Genomic DNA, 18,829 nt, shown 5'->3' on the forward strand with positions numbered 1-18,829 from the left:
GATAAGTCTCTTAGTTTCCGAAATTCCTGGATGACCTGCCAACCGAGACTCATGACACTCCACAAACAAATCTCTCCTAAAGGCTCTAGGCACGAACAACCTCCCATGGGGAGTGTTAGATGGAGCATCATCTTGAGCTTTTAGAATCCCATTCTCCAAAACGAAGTCCAAAGCCGCCACCACAACTCCTTTCTGTAAAATGCTCTCCTCCTCTTCGGCACCGACCATAGGAGAGAAGCTGTGAGATAAAGTATCAGCTTTAACATTCTTAGTACCAGGGATATAGGTACCAGAAAAATGAAACCGGGAAAAAAAAGTGCCCACCTAGCTTGATGGGCATTCAAGCGCTTGGCGGCATCCAGATAGATCAAATTCTTATGATCTGTGAAAACCTGAATAGGAACTCTAGCGCCTTCCAAAAAATGATGCCAATATTCAAATGCAAGTTTAATAGCCAGCAATTCCCAATTTCCAACATCATAATTCAGTTCGGTTTCCGAAAATTTCCTCGAAAAGAAGGCACAAGGATGTACTCCACTCTTGTTCTCCTGAGACAAAACTGCTCCGACCCCCACCGATGAAGCATCGACCTCGACCAAAAAAGGCTTGGACTCATCAGGCTGCATAAGGATGGGGGCAGAACTGAACCTCTCTTTGAGATACTCAAACGCTTCAATGGCCTCAGTAGTCCACTGGGCCGTATTCGCACCTTTCTTGGTGAGATCGGTTAGAGGTTTAACAATTACAGAAAAATTCTTAATGAATTTCCTGTAACAATTGGCAAAACCCAAAAATCTCTGTATAGATTTCAAACCAATAGGCCTAGGTCATTCCTGCACAGCCTGAACCTTCACAGGGTCCATCTCAAAGCCCTCGCTGGAGACAAAGTAGCCCATAAAACTAATTTTCTGCACAGCGAACTCACATTTCTCCAGTTTAGCAAAGAGTGAATTATCACTCAATAACTCCAAAACTTCACGTACACTCTGCCAATGGGACTCCAGATCTGGCGAATAAATCAAAATGTCATCCAAATACACAACCACATTCTTACCAATCAAAGGTCTCAGGATGTCATTAATAAGGTTCTGAAAAAATGCAGGTGCATTGGTAAGACCAAAAGGCAGCACCAGATTCTCAAAATGACCTACCGGAGTGTTAAAAGCAGTTTTCCATTCATCACCCTCCTTCACTCGTAACAAATTGTAAGACCCCCGGAGATCAATTTTGGAGAACCACTTGGCTCCCACTAACTGGTTAAACAAGTCAGGAATTAACGGCAATGGGTAGGAATTGCGTACGGTAATCTTATTAATTTCACGAAAATCCAGACATGGACGTAAACCGTCGTCCTTTTTTTTAACAAAGAAGAATCCAACTGCCACAGGCGACTTAGAATGTCTAATGTGACCAGCAGCCAGGCTAGTCTCTATGTAATCCTCCAAAGCCTTTCTTTCAGGGATAGTCAGATTAAACAAGCGACTTTTGGGAAGAGTAGCACCCGGAAAAAACTCAATGGCGCAATCATAATCCCTATGAGGAGGTAAAACTTGCGACTCCTCCTCTGAAAAAACCGTCCAAAAATCTTGAATAGGTACAGGTAATTCCCCTTTTTCCACAGCCGCTATGTGACCATTACAACATTTATCATAGCACTTCGGACTTCAAGACTTAATCACATTAGTAGACCAGTCCAATAAAGGATTGTGCAGTTTTAACCAAGGCAATCCTAGAACAGCTGGAGAGGGCAAATTATCCAAAACAACCAAGTCCAAAATTTCTTGGTGAACTCCATTGATAGTGAGGGAAAATGCAGCAGTCTTGTGAGTAATACATTTCAAAGGAGTGTTATCAATTGCAACCACAGGAATAGTTGATGACAAAGGTTTGGATTTCAATTTAAGGTTTTCCAAAAACCCTTTATCAATCACATTAAGTGTTGAACCACAATCCACAAATACCTGAAATTCAATCAAATCTCCCTGCAGAGTAGTACTCCCATAAAGAAATACTCCTTAACTGACCTTTTTTTTTTCTTTACTTAAACGATGCTCACATTACTTAATAAAATGGTCAGCTTTACCACAATAAAGACATTAACCCTCAGTGAATCTCTTTCCTGAGAGCGGAGTGACATTGCCTCCACCTCCATTGGTTCTCCGCTGTCAGAACTGATTTTCTGGGAACTAGGACCTGATGTTACAGGAGTCTTTACATCATTCACCCTGGACCTCAGTCTCCTGTCCACATGAACAGCTAACTGCATAGCTTCCTGCAGAGTCTCAGGTGCAGGGAATGCAATTAGCAAATCCTTAACCCTTTCACTCAGACCAGCAAGAAATAAACATCTCAGCACAGAATCATTCCACTTAACTTCTAAGGCCCATCTCCTGAAGTGTGTGCAATAATTTTCAACATCATCTGACCCCTGATTCAAACGTCTAAGTTCTGATTCAGCAGATGAGATTCGATCAGGATCATCATATAATAGCCCCATAGCAGAAAAAAATTCTTCAACAGAACTTAAACACGGATCATTAGGCTGGAGAGAAAAGGCCCAACCCTGTTGATCTTTGCGCAAAAGTGACATAATAAAACCCATGCGCTGTGATTCATTCCCAGAGGATCTTGGTCTCAAACGAAAATATAACAAACAAGTATTTTTAAAGGAAAAAAAATCTTGATGTTTACCATAAAAAACATCAGGCAGTCCTACCTTGGGTTCGACAACATGCGCTCCAGGACAGCTACTCACGTGCTGCTGAAGCTCGGCCACCTCCAGAGACAATCCCTGCAGGCGTTGAGCCAACTCCTGGACGGAAACCATGCTGATCCCCGAATTTCTTTCCTTTTAGTTTTTTTTTGGTGGCTGGACTTACTGTTATGATCTGCAACAAGAACTAAGGAAAGATAGGGGAAAGCTGTCCCTACAGTAAGACTAAGCTGAATCCCTACGATGTAGCGGGCTGCCTGTTCCTTGTGAACAGACCCGCCTTAGTCCTCGGCTAGTCTGAATGAAGACCTATAGAAATAAGGAGGGGTCCCTAAAAGAACTAAGGACTGGGACAAAAATGGGACACCTCCTAAATAGTGTTGAGCCACCCCCGTAGTGTTCGAGTTCGGTTCGGTTGGTCGAACACCCGTGTGTTCGCCGAACTGTTCGTCGAACTGTTCGTCGAACACCTTCGAACACCGTTAAAACCAATGGCAGGCAAACAAAAACACATAGAAACACACAGAAAACACCTTCAAAGGTGTCCAAAAGCTGACAAACTGCTCAGAAGACACAACTAACACATGGAAAAGTGACAAGTACAGATAGTCATGCGAAAAGAAAAGAGGTGGAGGAGTAAAAGGAGGGGTAGACACAGATATAGGCATGTCATGCCCTTCTAAAATCCAAAAAGTGAGAAGCCGACACGTTCAGTCCGCTCCTGCCCGTGCCACCTCCGTGTCGCCGGGTTTGTGCCAGAGCCGCGGTGAACCCTGACGGCCAGCCCCCCTCTCCCAATACTGGTGCCTGTCCGCTGGTGGGTCGAGCGAGCCCCCCTGTGGTGGAGGCAGCTCTAAGCTTTTTAATTTAAATTGTCTCTCTAATTTGAATAAATACACTTTAAATCCATTTACAAGGATCTATTAGAGGGCAAGTCTCATGCCAGCAGCCGCGTAATTCCAGCTCCAGTAGCGTCCACTAAAGCTGCTGCAGTTAAAAAGCTTTTATAAGGATCGAGCTCGGCTGTCCACCGCAAGGCATCCTACTGCCAGTCCGAGCCCCTATGCCTTGGGGTGCCTCCTGATGCTCTTCACTGAGTATCCCGTGGTCCCGAAGCATTTCCTTTGAAAAAATGAAGTGTCCAAACTACAGGTGGTGTAGCTTGCTTAACAGCCGGGATAATCCGCTGACTAGCAGACCCTGCTACTAGGCACAAAGTATTTCCTGGGCTAGATGCAGTTAAAAATTTGTAATTAGATACTCTCGTTGGATGCTGAGAAAGCATTCCATAGAGTCTCCTGGCACGCCATATATGATTCTCTTAAAAAGCTTGGGGTAGGGGTCTAGGGGACCCTTTTATAGCCAAAATGACGGCCCTGTATCGCAATACGTCACCTAGGCTGAAGATAAATGGAACTGTAGCACCCTGAGGGCTCGGTTGCTACAGAGGTATTGCACCTCACCCAGAGGTGTGATATCTCACTCTCAGGTAAGGATGTAGTGTGGATCAGGACCCGACACCTGCATGCATTACACCACATTGCCGTGGGGCAGGGCGACCAATATGCCCCTGAGATGGGCACGACAGTCCCTGTCCCTGGCTGGAGTGGGGGGAGGGAACACTGAGGAAGGGGAACCCTGTAGTGCAGGAGCAGGGAGGAAGCAGTTCCAGGGTGCATTGAGAAGGGAGTATAAAAGGTGGGCACCATCTTAGTTCAGTGCAGAGAAGTCTGAGCAGAAGTGGCAGGGAGCAGGGGCTCTGCATGAGCTCTGCTCCGGAGGCGGGCCTAGTAACAGAGGCCCAGGCCTGGAAGAGGGAGAAGGAAGGAAGAGGAGCGGAGAAGGCTCCAGGAACGAGGAACGAAGGAATCTCAGGGGTGCGGACGGGCGAGTCGCCACCGCACGCCCGAATCCACCTGCGTGGAGGGGTCAGGCCAAAGGGGGAGACCGGTCCCCGAAACTAGTGGAGGCAGGAAACGACCCTCAGCTAGAAACAGGAGGCTGTGACATTTTATGTGGCGCAGCCCCTCGCTACACCCGCTAGGAAGGCACCACATAGGGTCAGGGAAACTGGCGCCAAGTTTACCAAGAGGAGGCCCGAGGCAGCCGGACAGAAGGGTTGGTAAGAAAGGCCAGACAAAGGACACACAAAGGGGGTCCTGTGAAGCACTCCAAAGTTATCTGGGAGTTGTCTGAGCCCCTCACCTGGTGAGCACAGTACGACTTGGGCAGCCGTTACCTGCAGACGTGGTCTGGATAATAAGAACTGTGAGTAAAGGCCCTGGACTGCATCACTGACTCCGTGTCATTACTGCTGCTGCCCTGCACCATCACCCCCATCCTCCACATACACTGCCCTGAGGCTATACTCCTCCCGTGGGGAGTTATGTTACGCTCTGCTGCACCCACAACACCAGCCTCAGCGGTCTGCCCTGGAGCGGCGGTTCACTCTGACCGCAATCCACGGGTGGCGTAGTCAGACATTTAAACATCAAAACCACATAAATAGTTCCGCCACTGGTTTGACCGCCCTGAGCCACGGAACCGGGTTGCCGCCACGGAGACTACAACCACCAGCATCCACCAAAAAGGGTCCGGCTCCGGGTGTCCCAAGGCCCAGGGTGCGCGTCAGAACATTTTCATCACCTTTCACAATCACCAATTGGACAAGGCAGGGATGTTCTCTGTCCCCTCTCTTATACATCCTAGTGACGGAGCACCTGCTCTCATCAATTCGCCATAACCCCAATATTAGGTGGATTGAGGTGGGAGGCACCGAGTACAAGTGCTCTCTATTTGCTGATGATGTCCTAGTATATATCACTCAATCACATATATCCATCCATGCTGTTATGGCTGAGATAGATCACTTTGTTACATGGTCAAATTTTAAAATCAATGCAGCGAAGTCTGAGGCCCTCGATGTCTCCCTCCCCAAATCCATATAGGATTCCATCCAGTCCAGCTTTCCCTTTGCCTGGCCCTCACAGGGTATCAAATACTTAGGTATTCCTATTCATAGAGACCTCTCCCATCTATGTTATCTTAATTTTGGGCCCTTTATTGAACAACTCCATACAGACCACGGTTGGCAAGTTAGAACTGTAAGATTCACTACGTGAACCACTGGTGTTTTGTGGAAAAGCACATGTACACTGTGTTCCAAATTATTATGCAAAAAGTGTTTAGGAGTGATAAGGGAAGAATTTGTTTGTTTGTCAGTTAAACTCATTGATGGTGATGTGTGTCAGGGCTCTTTATATCACTGTAAGCAATTGCAGACACCTGTGCTAATTAGTTTGGCAGGTGTGTCCAATGAAAGGCAAGACTTCTTAAGAAGGCTGTCTCACATTATTAAGCAGCCTACATTTTCTGCCAAAATGGGAAAGAAAAAGGATGTGTCGGCTGCTGAGAAACAACAAATTGTGGAGTGTTTAGGTCAAGGCATGACTACAATCAACATTGTGCGATGATCAGGATGAAGTGTCTTGGCAATCAAGAAGTATGTAGCTGATTCACAGTACACACGTGTGCGTGCTGATAAGGGCAAATTGAGGACTCTTTCCTACAGGCAATTACGTCAGGTTGAAAGAGCAGCGGCAAAAAAGCCTTGTCATAGTCAAGTTTTTGAAGCTGCTGGTGCCTCCAACGTCCCCCGAACAACAAGATGCAGGGTCCTTCAGAGGTTTGCAGCTGTGCATACGCCATCCTGTCGACCTCCTCTATCCACTTCACACAAGCAGAAACGGCTCCAGTGGGCCAAACATTACATGAAGACTGATTTCAAAACTGTTTTGTTCATGGATTAGTGCCGTGCAGCGCTCGATGGTCCAGATGGATGGAGTGGAGGATGGCTGGTTGATGGACACCCCACGCAAACACGGCTACAGTGCCAACAAGGAGGAGGTGGAGTAATGTTTTGGGCTGGAATCATGGGGAGAGAGATTGTCGGCCCCTTTAGGATCCCTGAAGGCGCTAAAGATGAACTCCATAATGTATGTGGATTTTCTCAAACAGCACTTCCTGCCATGGTTCAAGAAGAAGAACCGTGTATTTCACAGCAAGATCATTTTTTTGCATGATAATGCACCATCTCATGCTGCACATAAAACATCTGCATCTCTGGCTGATATGGGCATAAAAGGGGACAAACTTATGGTGTGACCCCCATGCTCCCCTGACCTCTACCCCATTCAGAACCTTTGGAGCATCATTAAAAGGAGTGTCTATGATGGCGGGAGGCAGTTCACATCTAAGCAACAGCTCTGGGAGGGTATTCTGTCCTCATGCAAAACAATTGAAGCAGAAACCATCCAAAACCTGACAAATTCAATGGACGAGAGAGTTCAGAAGCTCCTTTCGAACAAGGGGTCCTATGTGAAAATGTAACATCACCTAGAATAAAGTTTTCAGTTGAAAACTGTTTGATTTCAGTTTCTAACAACCTGCTAATGCTTATAATTTCAAAAATGACCATTTTTTTGGTCTTTATTAAAATGAAAAGGTTGATCGAAAAGTTTGGGGGATCTAAGAGTGTGGCAACCCAGTAGTCATGATTACTTCGAATTCTGACAATATGAGGGTCATGCTGCAGGTAGTGCAGCAAGAAGGCACTTATGTGTCTTGCGCATCTCGGAGTCCCAAAATTATTTTCCGGGCTAGATGCAGCTAAAAATTATTATTAATTTTAAATCTGGTGAAGCTTTAGTATAGATGGCCTAATAGGATCAGTGCTGCACACTGCTACAAAGCCCAAATTATTTTCCAGTCAAGATACAAATAAACATGATTAGTAATTTTAAATCTGGTGGAGCTTATTATAGATGGCCTAATAGAATCAGTGCTGCACACTGCTACAAAGCCCAAATTATTTTCCAGCAAAGATACAGATAAACATGATTAGTAATTTGAAAGCTTAAAACGGTTGGTAGGGTAATTTTAACCAATCATCAAGCTTTTACTCTCCCTAGGATGACACAGGGGTAGAAAAGTCGTTTCGGATCCATGATTGGTTCATCTTTATGAACGTGAGTCTGTCTACATTATCAGTGGAGAGCCGCGTGCGCTTATCTGTCAGCACACCACCAGCAGCGCTGAACACACGTTCAGACAGAACGCTGGCTGCGGGGCATGACAAGATCTCCAAGGCGTAAGTGGCTAGCTCCGGCCATTTATCCAGATTGGAAGCACAAAAAGAGCAAGGGTCCAGTGACACAGTCATGGCTTCAATGTTTACTTGGAGATACTCCTGTACCATCGTCTCTAGGCGTTGACTATGTGTCAGACTTCTTGTCTCCTGTGGCCTTGCAAAGGATGGGCTAAAAAAGTGGTGAAATGATTCCGCAAAATTGATGTTACCAGCAGATACTGTGGTTCTGTTACGGTTTGAGTGCTGAACACTTGAAGGTCCCACGGTTGGCAAGTTGGAACTGTGAGATTCACTACGTGCACCACTGGTATTTTGTGGAAAAGCACATGTAAGATTCTGCAACAGTCTCTGCTGATACTCCTGCATGCGTGCATCCCTTTCTATGGCAGGAATAATTTCTGAAAATTTACTTTTGTACCGGGGATCTAACAGTGTGGCAACCCAGTAGTCAGGATTATTTCTAATTCTCACAATTCGAGGGTCATGTTGCAGGTAGTGCAGCAAGAAGGCACTCATGTGTGTTGCGCATCCAGGAGCACCAAGTCCCTGTTGTGTTGGTGGCGAGGTAACAATCATGCTTCCTTCCTCTGTCCTCTCCCCCCAACCTCGCACAACAGAAATGTGATCAAGGTCTCCCTCATCTGATGAGTCTTCCATCAGTTCGTCCTCCACTTCTTCCTGGGCTCCTGCACCTTCCTCACTAGTTTGGCTGCTACCATTCGCCCTGGTAAAACCATCTCCCCCACCCTCACATGCCTGCCGCCTTGGTGCTGCCGACCGTCTGGACCTTGCAGATGTTAGCCCTTCCGCATACAACTCCTCCTCCTCTACTTCCTCCACCTCCTCTTGTGCCACCACCTGACTCCGAATTCTGTTTAACATGTGCTCCAGCATGTAAATCACCGGAATAGTCAGGCTGATAATGGCATCGTCAGCACTAAACATCTTCGTCGCCATTTCAAAACTGTGCAGAAGGGTGCATAGGTCCCTGATCTGAGACCACTCCTCCAGCGTGATTTGCCCCACCTCTGGTTCTCGTTGGCCCAGGCTATACGTCAGAACGTATTGCACCAGGGCTTGTCGGTGCTGCCACAGTCGCTGCAACATGTGCAGAGTTGAATTCCACCGGGTAGGCACATCGCATTTTAGCCGGTGAAGTGGCAGGCCCAACGACTTCTGTAGAGATGTAAGTCGCTGAGCTGCGGGATGCGAACGGCGGAAGTGAGCACACAGCGACCGTGCCCTTTGCAGAAGGCCATCTAGTCTGGGATAGTGGGCTAAAAATTGCAGGACAACCAGGTTCAACACGTGAGCCATACAAGGCACGTGTGTGACATTGCCCCGGCGAAGGGCCGCACCCAGGTTTGCAGCATTGTCGCACACGGCCTTCCCTGGTTTCAGGTCCAGTGGAGACAACCATTCATGAAATTGGTTCTCCAGAGCTGACCACAACTCCTCAGCTGTGTGACTCACATTTCCCAGATATTTCAATGTAAAAACCGCCTGATGACGTTGAGCCCTACTGCCAGCATAGTAAGGAGGTGTGCAGGATCCCTTTTGCGCAGTTAGAAAGCTTGTGGCATGACCAGACAGGCTTTGGGTGCAGGTGGAAGACCGAGAGGAGGTTGAGGAGGCAGAAGCAGTGGAGGAACTTTGACATAAAGAGGATTGACGCACAACTCGTGGGGACGGCAAGACTTGGACAGCAGCCCCTTGTCCTGCTGTCACCATAGTTACCCAGTGCCCAGTCAGCGACATGTAACGCCCCTCTCCATGCCTACTCGTCCAAGTGTCTGTGGTGAAATGCACCCTGTCACACACAGAGTTTCTCAAAGAAGCGGTGATGTTGTGTGCGACATGCTGGTGGAGCGCAGGCACACCTTTCTTTGAGAAGTAGTGCCGGCTGGGCATTTGGTACTGGGGCACTGCGACGGACATAAGGTCTCGAAAATCCTCTGTGTCCACCAGGCGGAAAGGCAGCATTTCTGTAGGCAAGAGCTTGCAGATGGTGAAATTCAACCTCTTAGCTTTCTCATGGCTAGGAGGAAATGGTCTTTTACTTGTCCACATCTGAGGGACCGAGGGCTGGCTATTGTGCTTAGACGGGGTTGATAAGGGTGTCCCCGGCAAACTGCCGGTCTGTGAGGAAGATGCAGGCGGACATGTTAGGTTGCCTTGATCCAAAGGTGGTGCTATCGATGTCGGACAGCGCTCTACACCAGCTGGTGTTACCACCTCCAAAGAAAATGATGACCTGCCAATCACGCTGGTTGTTGCGGGTAAAGAGGTGGCAGGTCTGCGCCCCAAAACAGGTGTGACTGCTGTCCCCCCAGTCACAGAGGATGAAGAGGCCGTGGATGCACAAGATATGGCAGACGGTGGTTGGCCCGGCCGGCTAGGCCGCATTGTAGCACACTGAGCTTCCCACTGCAACTTATGCTTCATGTCCATGTGCCGGTTCATGCATGAAGTACTCAAACTATGTATTTTTTGGCCTCTACTTAGCTTTTGCTGACAAATGTTACAGATAACACGAGTTGGGTCATCTTTATCGATCTGAAAAAATGCCCAGGCTATGCAAGGCTTAGCACCCATGCGACCTGAAGAGCCACCACGACTTGTGGTGAGAGGCAGAGTTGTGTTTGAGGATGCAGTTGTTGACGTGCTTCCAGTACTACGTCTCCAGGAAGGCGCAACCTGACCTCGTCGTCACTAGCATCTTCCTCCACCTCCTCTGCTGACCTCATCTCTTGGCTGACTGTGGGTTGACAGTAAGTGGGATCTCCAACCTCATCATCATCACCCTGTGCGTTATCACACCCGTCGTCCTCAGAGCCAACCTGTTCCTGCCCTGACAAAAAACTAAAGTTGTCGCTCCAATCAGGTATTTGTGTCTTATCATCGTCTTCCTCATTGTCTCCACCAACAGGAGTTACAGTTTGGGAATGAGGGTCTACATTATGGTCAGAACCTTCTGCGTCTGGTCCTGGATCCGACTCATAAAGATTCTGGGCATCAGTGCAGATCATTTCCTCGTCTGGATTCACAGAAGCGCTGGAGTCGACCTCTGATTCCCAGGCTATAGTATGAGTAAACAGCTCTGCAGACTCAACCATCTGTTCTACCTCATACTCAGACGGGCAGCTGGAGATTTGGGAGCTGTGAGGAAGCAAGTGCGATTGGGGTGACACCTTTGAGGACTGGAGTATTTGTGATGTTGAAGTTGATGTGGAGGAGAGCCCACTTAAAGGAGCACTTGATATCCGTTGAAGCACCTGCTGTTTTTGTGCCTCATCTGGAATCTGTAGCGATTGGCGTGGCCGTAAGAAAGGGATCTTATCACATTGTCCGCTAAAAGAAGTGGACATTATAGTTTGGCTGGAAGATGGTCTTTCTTCTGCAGATGTTACTGTTGCTTTAACACCTACCCCACGGACACAACCTTTTTTCCCCTTCCCAACACGCCTATTCCTCTTTCCACCAGCAGCAGGCCTTTTTCCACTCATTTTGGTGGTTAACTAATTCACAACTCTGGAGTTGTTTGCACAAAAAAACAATGGATGGGAACCGAGCAGAGCTGAGTGGCCAAACTGTGGTATTAGGCCAAAACTATTGGCTGGGTTAGATGCAGAAAAAAAATTATATTCAATTTGCAACCTGATGGAGGTCAGTATAGATAGACTAATAGAACAAGTCCCACACACAGCTAGAAGCCCAAATATTTTTTCAGAGGTAGATGCAGAAAAATTTTTTATTCAGTTTGCAACCTGATGGAGGTCTGTATAGATGGATTAATAGAACAAGTCCCACACACAGCTACAATCCCAATATTTTTTCAGAGGTAGATGCAGAAAAAAATATATTCAGTTTGCAACCTGATGGAGGTCAGTATAGATGGACTAATACAACAAGTCCCACACACAGCTAGAAGCCCAATATTTTTTCAGAGGTAGATGCAGAAAAAAATATATTCAGTTTACAACCTGATGGAGGTCTGTATAGATGGATTAATAGAACAAGTCCCACACACAGCTAGAAGCCCAATATTTTTTCAGAGGTAGATGCAGAAAAAAATATATTCAGTTTGCAACCTGATGGAGGTCAGTATAGATGGACTAATACAACAAGTCCCACACACAGCTAGAAGCCCAATATTTTTTCAGAGGTAGATGCAGAAAAAAATTTATTCAGTTTGCAACCTGATGGAGGTCTGTATAGATGGATTAATAGAACAAGTCCCACACACAGCTAGAAGCCCAATATTTTTTCAGAGGTAGATGCAGAAAAAAATATATTCAGTTTGCAACCTGATGGAGGTCAGTATAGAAGGACTAATACAACAAGTCCCACACACAGCTAGAAGCCCAATATTTTTTCAGAGGTAGATGCAGAAATAAATATATTCAGTTTGCAACCTGATGGAGGTCTGTATAGATGGATTAATAGAACAAGTCCCACACACAGCTAGAAGCCCAATATTTTTTCAGAGGTAGATGAAGAAAAAAATATATGCAGTTTGCAACCTGATGGAGGTCAGTATAGATGGACTAATACAACAAGTCCCACACACAGCTTGAAGCCCAATATTTTTTCAGAGCTAGATGCAGAAAAAAATTATATTCAATTTGCAACCTGATGGAGGTCAGTATAGATGGACTAATAGAATGATGCTATGCCCAAAAGATTTTACTTCACTAGGTGCAGTAAAAAAATTGGTATTCTATACACAGGTGGTATATCTTGCAACACAGATAGGCTACTCCACTGACTAACACACTCTGCAATAGGCCAAAAAGGATTAGCTTTGCTAGATTCAGCCAAATGCTGTGAAAAAAACTTGCACAGCACTGGCACAGACCTGCCTGGCAAAAACTGATAGGAACTGATGTAACCTAGTCCTGAAAAGGACTCCAATTACAATTAGTCTTTACTCCCACAATCTATCTATTTAAGAGCACAGACCTGCCTGATAAAAGTCGTAGGAAATGCTGTAACCTAGTCCTTAAAAGGACTGCAATCACAACTATTCCCTACTCCCAAGCTATCTGTAGATTTGTGCGAAAATTGGCTTGAAATTAACAAGGTATAGCGCACACAGCAACAGCGGTGCCGTCTAACACGCAGCTGCAGCAGTGAGAAAATGGTGGCGACGGGGAAAATGGCTTGGTCTTATAGGGCAAGGACATGTGACATACACTGCCAATGACACATGCCCTTGCTTGTGTGAAAAAAAGCACTTTGCTCCGTGTGTGCGCTGCTGATAGGCTGACAGATTGCACCTCCCCACTGCAAATGCGGGAAAGAGGAAAAAAAATGGAGATCTTCATTGTTCCTGCAGAGATCCATCCCCTGCCCCTCCCCCCACCCCGCTGTACACTCAAACTGCGTATTAACATTAAATTTCATCATTACTGAGAAAAAATCCAGTTATGATTTTGGTGCACGAACAGTTATCGAACATAACCTCGAACAGCCGAATTTTTCTCAAATTGTTCGTGTTCGCCGAACGGCTCGAACACCGCCCAAAACAGCTCGAATTTGAGATTGGCGAACAGTTCGAGTAGAACAACGCTCATCTCTACTCCTAAACAGAAATTGTTGTAGAACACAAAAGACAAACTGACAAAAAGTACTAGAGGTCCCAGAGGACCAAGTAAACTGACAGAGATAGGCACCGAAGCACCAGGCTAGCAAAACAGTCAAACAACACTGAAGTCCAGCAAAGCCATAAGGGCGGAGTTGGAATATATAGGCAGATGATCACGTGACCGCAAAACACAAGATAGAAAAAACTAACAGGAGGGTTCTAACATTTAACACCTAAAAATCTGCAATTTCTACTCTGCATTCTATTTCAGCAGGTGTCATATGAGCGGCACACGAATGACACACGGATGTCACGTAGATGGTACACACTTACACACAGATGACACACAGATGGTACAAGCGTACATACGGAACATCAAAAGAAAACCACATGGATAGTATAAATGGACTGTCTCACACTATGTTTTTTTAAGTCGACGTATGAAGGGGGCCTTATGAAAAATGTTTATGCTTTCAGAAAACCTCTTCAAGATAATTCATTAAATGATCAAAGACAGTAATAGAATATGAGCTAAATTAGTACTTAGAAACCATGGACAAAGACAAAACATTGTGTAATAATACAAAATACTGTGTATTGATCCGTTCAAAAATAGTTAAATAAGAGCATGAAATTATACATATAAATAAATATTGGAATGTGTAAAAAATAATGTGAATTTATTGAGAGTGTCAGCGATTACTATTTTTTGCTAGGCAGTTGTCATTTGCTTCGCAGATGATTTGTAAATGGGAAGGAGTATCTCTGGATTTTCAATGATTTGCAATTTTTATTCTGGAGGATTTGAGGATATGTGCTATGAATAGAGAGGAGCAGATATGATAAAATTCAAATTCGGTAAATAGTGTGGATGTTCCGGGAACTTCTATATACAGCAAAGAGCACATGAGGTTGCGTTGTCATTAATAGAAATAAGTTTATCATTTTAAATTAAATTTCACCAACTTTGCTAAATTTTACATCAAATTTTATTTGTGGCAAACAAATTAGCTTGGATTGCATAATTGAAAAGTCTCTATTTGCCTGGAAGATGTATGCAGGACATTAGGAGTTCCCCTTGGAGTCAAATGAATACGTTTGCAGCTCTGTAATGCAAATATAGCCTTTTTACTGTCCAAATGAATTTAACCTGTCTGGCCAGGGAAAACAGATGGTAACCACGGGTGTTCAACAGCATAGTTAACAACACACTGCAGTATCACACTTTTTAGGCTACCTAAATTATATAAATGGTCTAAAAAATATCCCTTTTGAGGGAGTCAGATGCATTCATTGCTGTTGTTTATAGACAAGTTGTGCAATTTGAAGAAGCTGTGGTGTTTTCACATGGTTGGGTGGAAGAATTGTTCCTTTCTGGAGAGTTTAAAGAGCTTTGCACTTTGCTAAATGAAGAAGTGATAGCTTTTTCATATGCCATCCAAAAATTAACCCTTTAATTAGGGAGACAAAAAATGTGAACCATATTGTTTTGAATGTGAAAAAGTAATTGCCTGTCAAAATAAGTTGAAAAAATATCCTTTTTTCGGGGGGTATGCAACTGGTTTGCTAATCACAAAATGATTTGGCAATTGCAAAAGGCTTTTTTTTTTTATCAAACCTTCAAAAAATTATCCCCTTTTTTTCTGGTCCCCATATAGTAATAATGTCCCACATTCTGGCACCTAATATATTAATAATGTCCCCAATTCTGGTGCTCTTCAAGTCACAATAAAAATAAATAAATAAAAACTATTCCTCCCACTTGTCCCTGCTACCACGATGAGTAGCTCCTTCTTCCTTCTTCTCCTGTTGAAGGTAGTGCAATGCAGTGATGTTACTTAATTACATCAACATCAGCTGCAGGCCTCTTGTTTGCCATTGAGTTCTAAAGGTATTACGAGGCAAGGAGCCTTTGACTCTCTGCTCCGCAATACTTTTCAACTGGATGTGCATCTGTGGAAGCACAGCCATCTGAAAATAGTGCTGGCACTGGCAGGCCCCTCTTTGGTTTCGGCCTGGTTTTCTTTTCACCATCTGTGACTGCGAGCCTGTGCAAGCATACAAGTGGAAAACACTTTCTTCCAATATTCTTTTTATTGCTGTATTTCAGTTAACAAAATGAGTCAGTTGACAAAAAATGTATAGTTTATATCATTTTTTTTTTTCTATCTATTTAGGCTTTAAACAAAAAAAAATATTCTCATTAACTCACTTACCTTAATAACATTGAGATAACTCTTTTAATACTTTCCAAATTTATCCTTCAAAGCTAATAAGTAGTGTTGAGCCACCCCCGTAGTGTTCGGGTTCGGTTCGGTTCGTCGAACACCGGGATGTTCGAGGAACTGTTCGTCGAACTGTTCGTCGAACACCTTAGAACACCGTCGAACACCGTTAAAACCAATGGCAGGCAAACAAAAACACATAGGAACACATAGAAAACACCTTCAAAGGTGTCCAAAAGCTCACAAACTGCTCAGAAGACGCTTTCTTTAAAAAAGCCGGCCGGCAATTCAGCAGCGGCATAGACCGGTACCCGACAATTTAGACATGAAGGAATAGAGCATCACACATAGATTAGATAGATAGAAACATGTCAGTCACATATATATGAAGTACAGTGACAGTGTTGCTTACTGTACTTGTCATTTAGTGTAAAGGATTTATTAAAAAATATAATAGTGTTTTCGTGCACCGTCTCTTTAAAAAAGCCGGCCGGCAATTCAGCAGCGGTACCCGACAATTTATAACAGACAGAATAGAGCTTCACACATAGATTAGATAGATAGAAACATGTCAGTCACATATATATGAAGTACTGTGACAGTGTTGCTTACTGTACTTGTCATTTACTGCAAAGGATTTATTAAAAAAAATAATAGTGTTTTCATGCACCGTCTCTTTAAAAAAGCCGGCTGGCAATTCAGCATCTGTACCCGACAATTTAGAATAGAAGGAATAGAGAATCACACATAGATTAGATAGATAGAAACATGTCAGCCACATATATATGAAGTACAGTGACAGTGTTGCTTACTGTAATTGTCATTTAGTGTAAAGGATTTATCAAAAAAAATAATAGTGTTTTCATGCACCGTCTCTTTAAAAAAGCCGGCCGGCAATTCAGCATCTGTACCCGACAATTTATAACAGACAGAATAGAGCTTCACACATAGATTAGATAGATAGAAACATGTCAGTCACATATATAATAAGTACAGTGACAGTGTTGGTTACTGTACTTGTCATTTAGTATTAAAATAAAGGATTTATTATTAAAAAAAATTGGCGTGGGGTTCCCCGTAATTTTAGTCTCTAGCGGAGGTTAAGCAGACAGCTGGGGCAGATGTTTGAAGCCTGGGAAGGGGGTAATACCCACGGAGCTTCCCAGGCTACTAATATCAGCCCCCAGCTGAATACCTAGCCTTTACTAGCTATTAAAATGGAGGACCCCCCCAAAAAAAATGACGTGGGGTCCCCCCTAATTTAATAGCTAGCAAAGGCTAGGCAGACAGCTGGGGGCTGATATTAATAGCCCAGGAAGGGAGCCATGAATATTGGCCCCCTCCCAGGCTAGAAACACCAGCCGTCAGCCGCCCCAGAAATGGCGCATCCATAGGATGCGCCAATTCTGGCACTTAGCCTCGCTCTTCCACGCTGCCCTGGTGCGGTGGCAGGGGGTAATAGGGTTGGGGTTGATGTCAGCTTATAATGCCAGCTGACATCAAGCCCAGGTTAGTAATGGAGAGGTGTCTATAAGACACCCCCATTACTAACCCCATAGTCAAAGTTAAAAAAAAAACACAAACACCCAGAATAAAGTCCTTTAATTGAAATAAAGACACAATTCTTTATTGTTCTAAATTAAACCATACTTACCATCATGCCCATTCCAGCTGAAGCCAACGATCTCCTGCAATAAAAGAAAAATAATAAAGCAACCTCATCCTTACCTTTCCATGGTTCCCAGGACAGCTTCAGCTCTGCTACATCGAGATGACAGGCTGGACCTGCAGAACGCTGCCATCCAGCCTGTCATCCCGCAGACACTGAGAAGCGCAGGCATGCTTGCGCTCCTCAGTGTCTGACTGTGACGGCATCCAGATGAGCCGACAATGAACTCGGCTCACCTCATGTACGTCACTGACAGCGTGGGAAAATTCTCCTGCACTCAGCGCTTCAGCGTGAGAATTTTCCCACGCTGTCAGTGACGTGCATGAGGTGCGCCGAGTTCATTGGACATCTGGATGCCGTCACAGCCAGACACTGAGTAGCGCAAGCTAGCCTGCGCTTCTCAGTGTCTGCGGGATGACAGGCTGGATGGCAGCGTTCTGCTGCGGTCCAGCCTGTCATCTCGATGTAGCAGAGCTGAAGCTGTCGTGGGAGCCATGGAAAGGTAAGGATGATGTTGCTTTATTATTTTACTTTTATTGCAGGAGATCATTGGCTTCAGCTGGAATGGGCGTGATGGTAAGTATGGTTTAATTTAGAACAATAAAGAATTGTGTGTTTATTTCAATTAAAGGACTTTTTTCTGGGTGTTGTGTTTTTTTTAAATACTTTACTAGAAATTCATGGTGGTCATGTCTAATATTGGCGTGACCCCATGAATTTCGGGCTTAGGGCCAGCTGATAATGCCAAGCTGGTCTTAACCCCTTTATTACCCAGTGAGCCACCGCACCAGGGCCCTGGATGAGTTGGGTACAGCGCCAGAAGATGGCGCTTCTATGAACGCGCCATTTTCCGGGGCGGCTGCGGACTGCAATTTGCAGCGGGTGGGGCCCAGAAAGCTTGGGCCTCCCTGCGCTGCAGATTCCAGCCCCCAGCTGCCTAGTTGTACCTGGCTGGACACAAAAATAGGGCGAAGCTCCACGTATTTTTTTTTTAAATTCATGAAATTCATGGAATAATTAAGAAAAAAAGGGCTTCCCTATATTGTTGTGTCCAGCTAGGTACAAATAGGCAGCTGGTGGTTGGGAGCAGCCCGTTCCTGCCTGCTGTACCTGACTGGACACAAATATAGGGCAAAGCCCCACATCAATTTTTTTTTCATTATTTCATGAATTTCCTGAAATAATTTAAAAAAAATTGACGTGGGGCTTCGCCCTATATTTGTGTCCAGTCAGGTACAGCAGGCAGGAACGGGCTGCCCCCAACCACCAGCTGCCTATTTGTACCTGGCCAGACACAACAATATAGGGAAGCCCTTTTTTAAAAAAATTATTTCATGAAATAATTTAAAAAAAATTGACGTGGGGCTTCGCACTATATTTGTGTCCAGCCAGGTACAGCAGGCAGGGACGGGCTGCCCCCAACCACCAGCTGCCTATTTGTACCTGGTTGGACACAACAATATAGGGAAGCCCTTTTTTTCTTAAT

The sequence above is a fragment of the Phyllobates terribilis genome, unplaced genomic scaffold, assembly GCF_046119375.1.
Source record: "Phyllobates terribilis strain yellow unplaced genomic scaffold, ASM4611937v1 Scaffold_11__3_contigs__length_659146591, whole genome shotgun sequence".
Taxonomy (NCBI): domain Eukaryota; kingdom Metazoa; phylum Chordata; class Amphibia; order Anura; family Dendrobatidae; genus Phyllobates; species Phyllobates terribilis.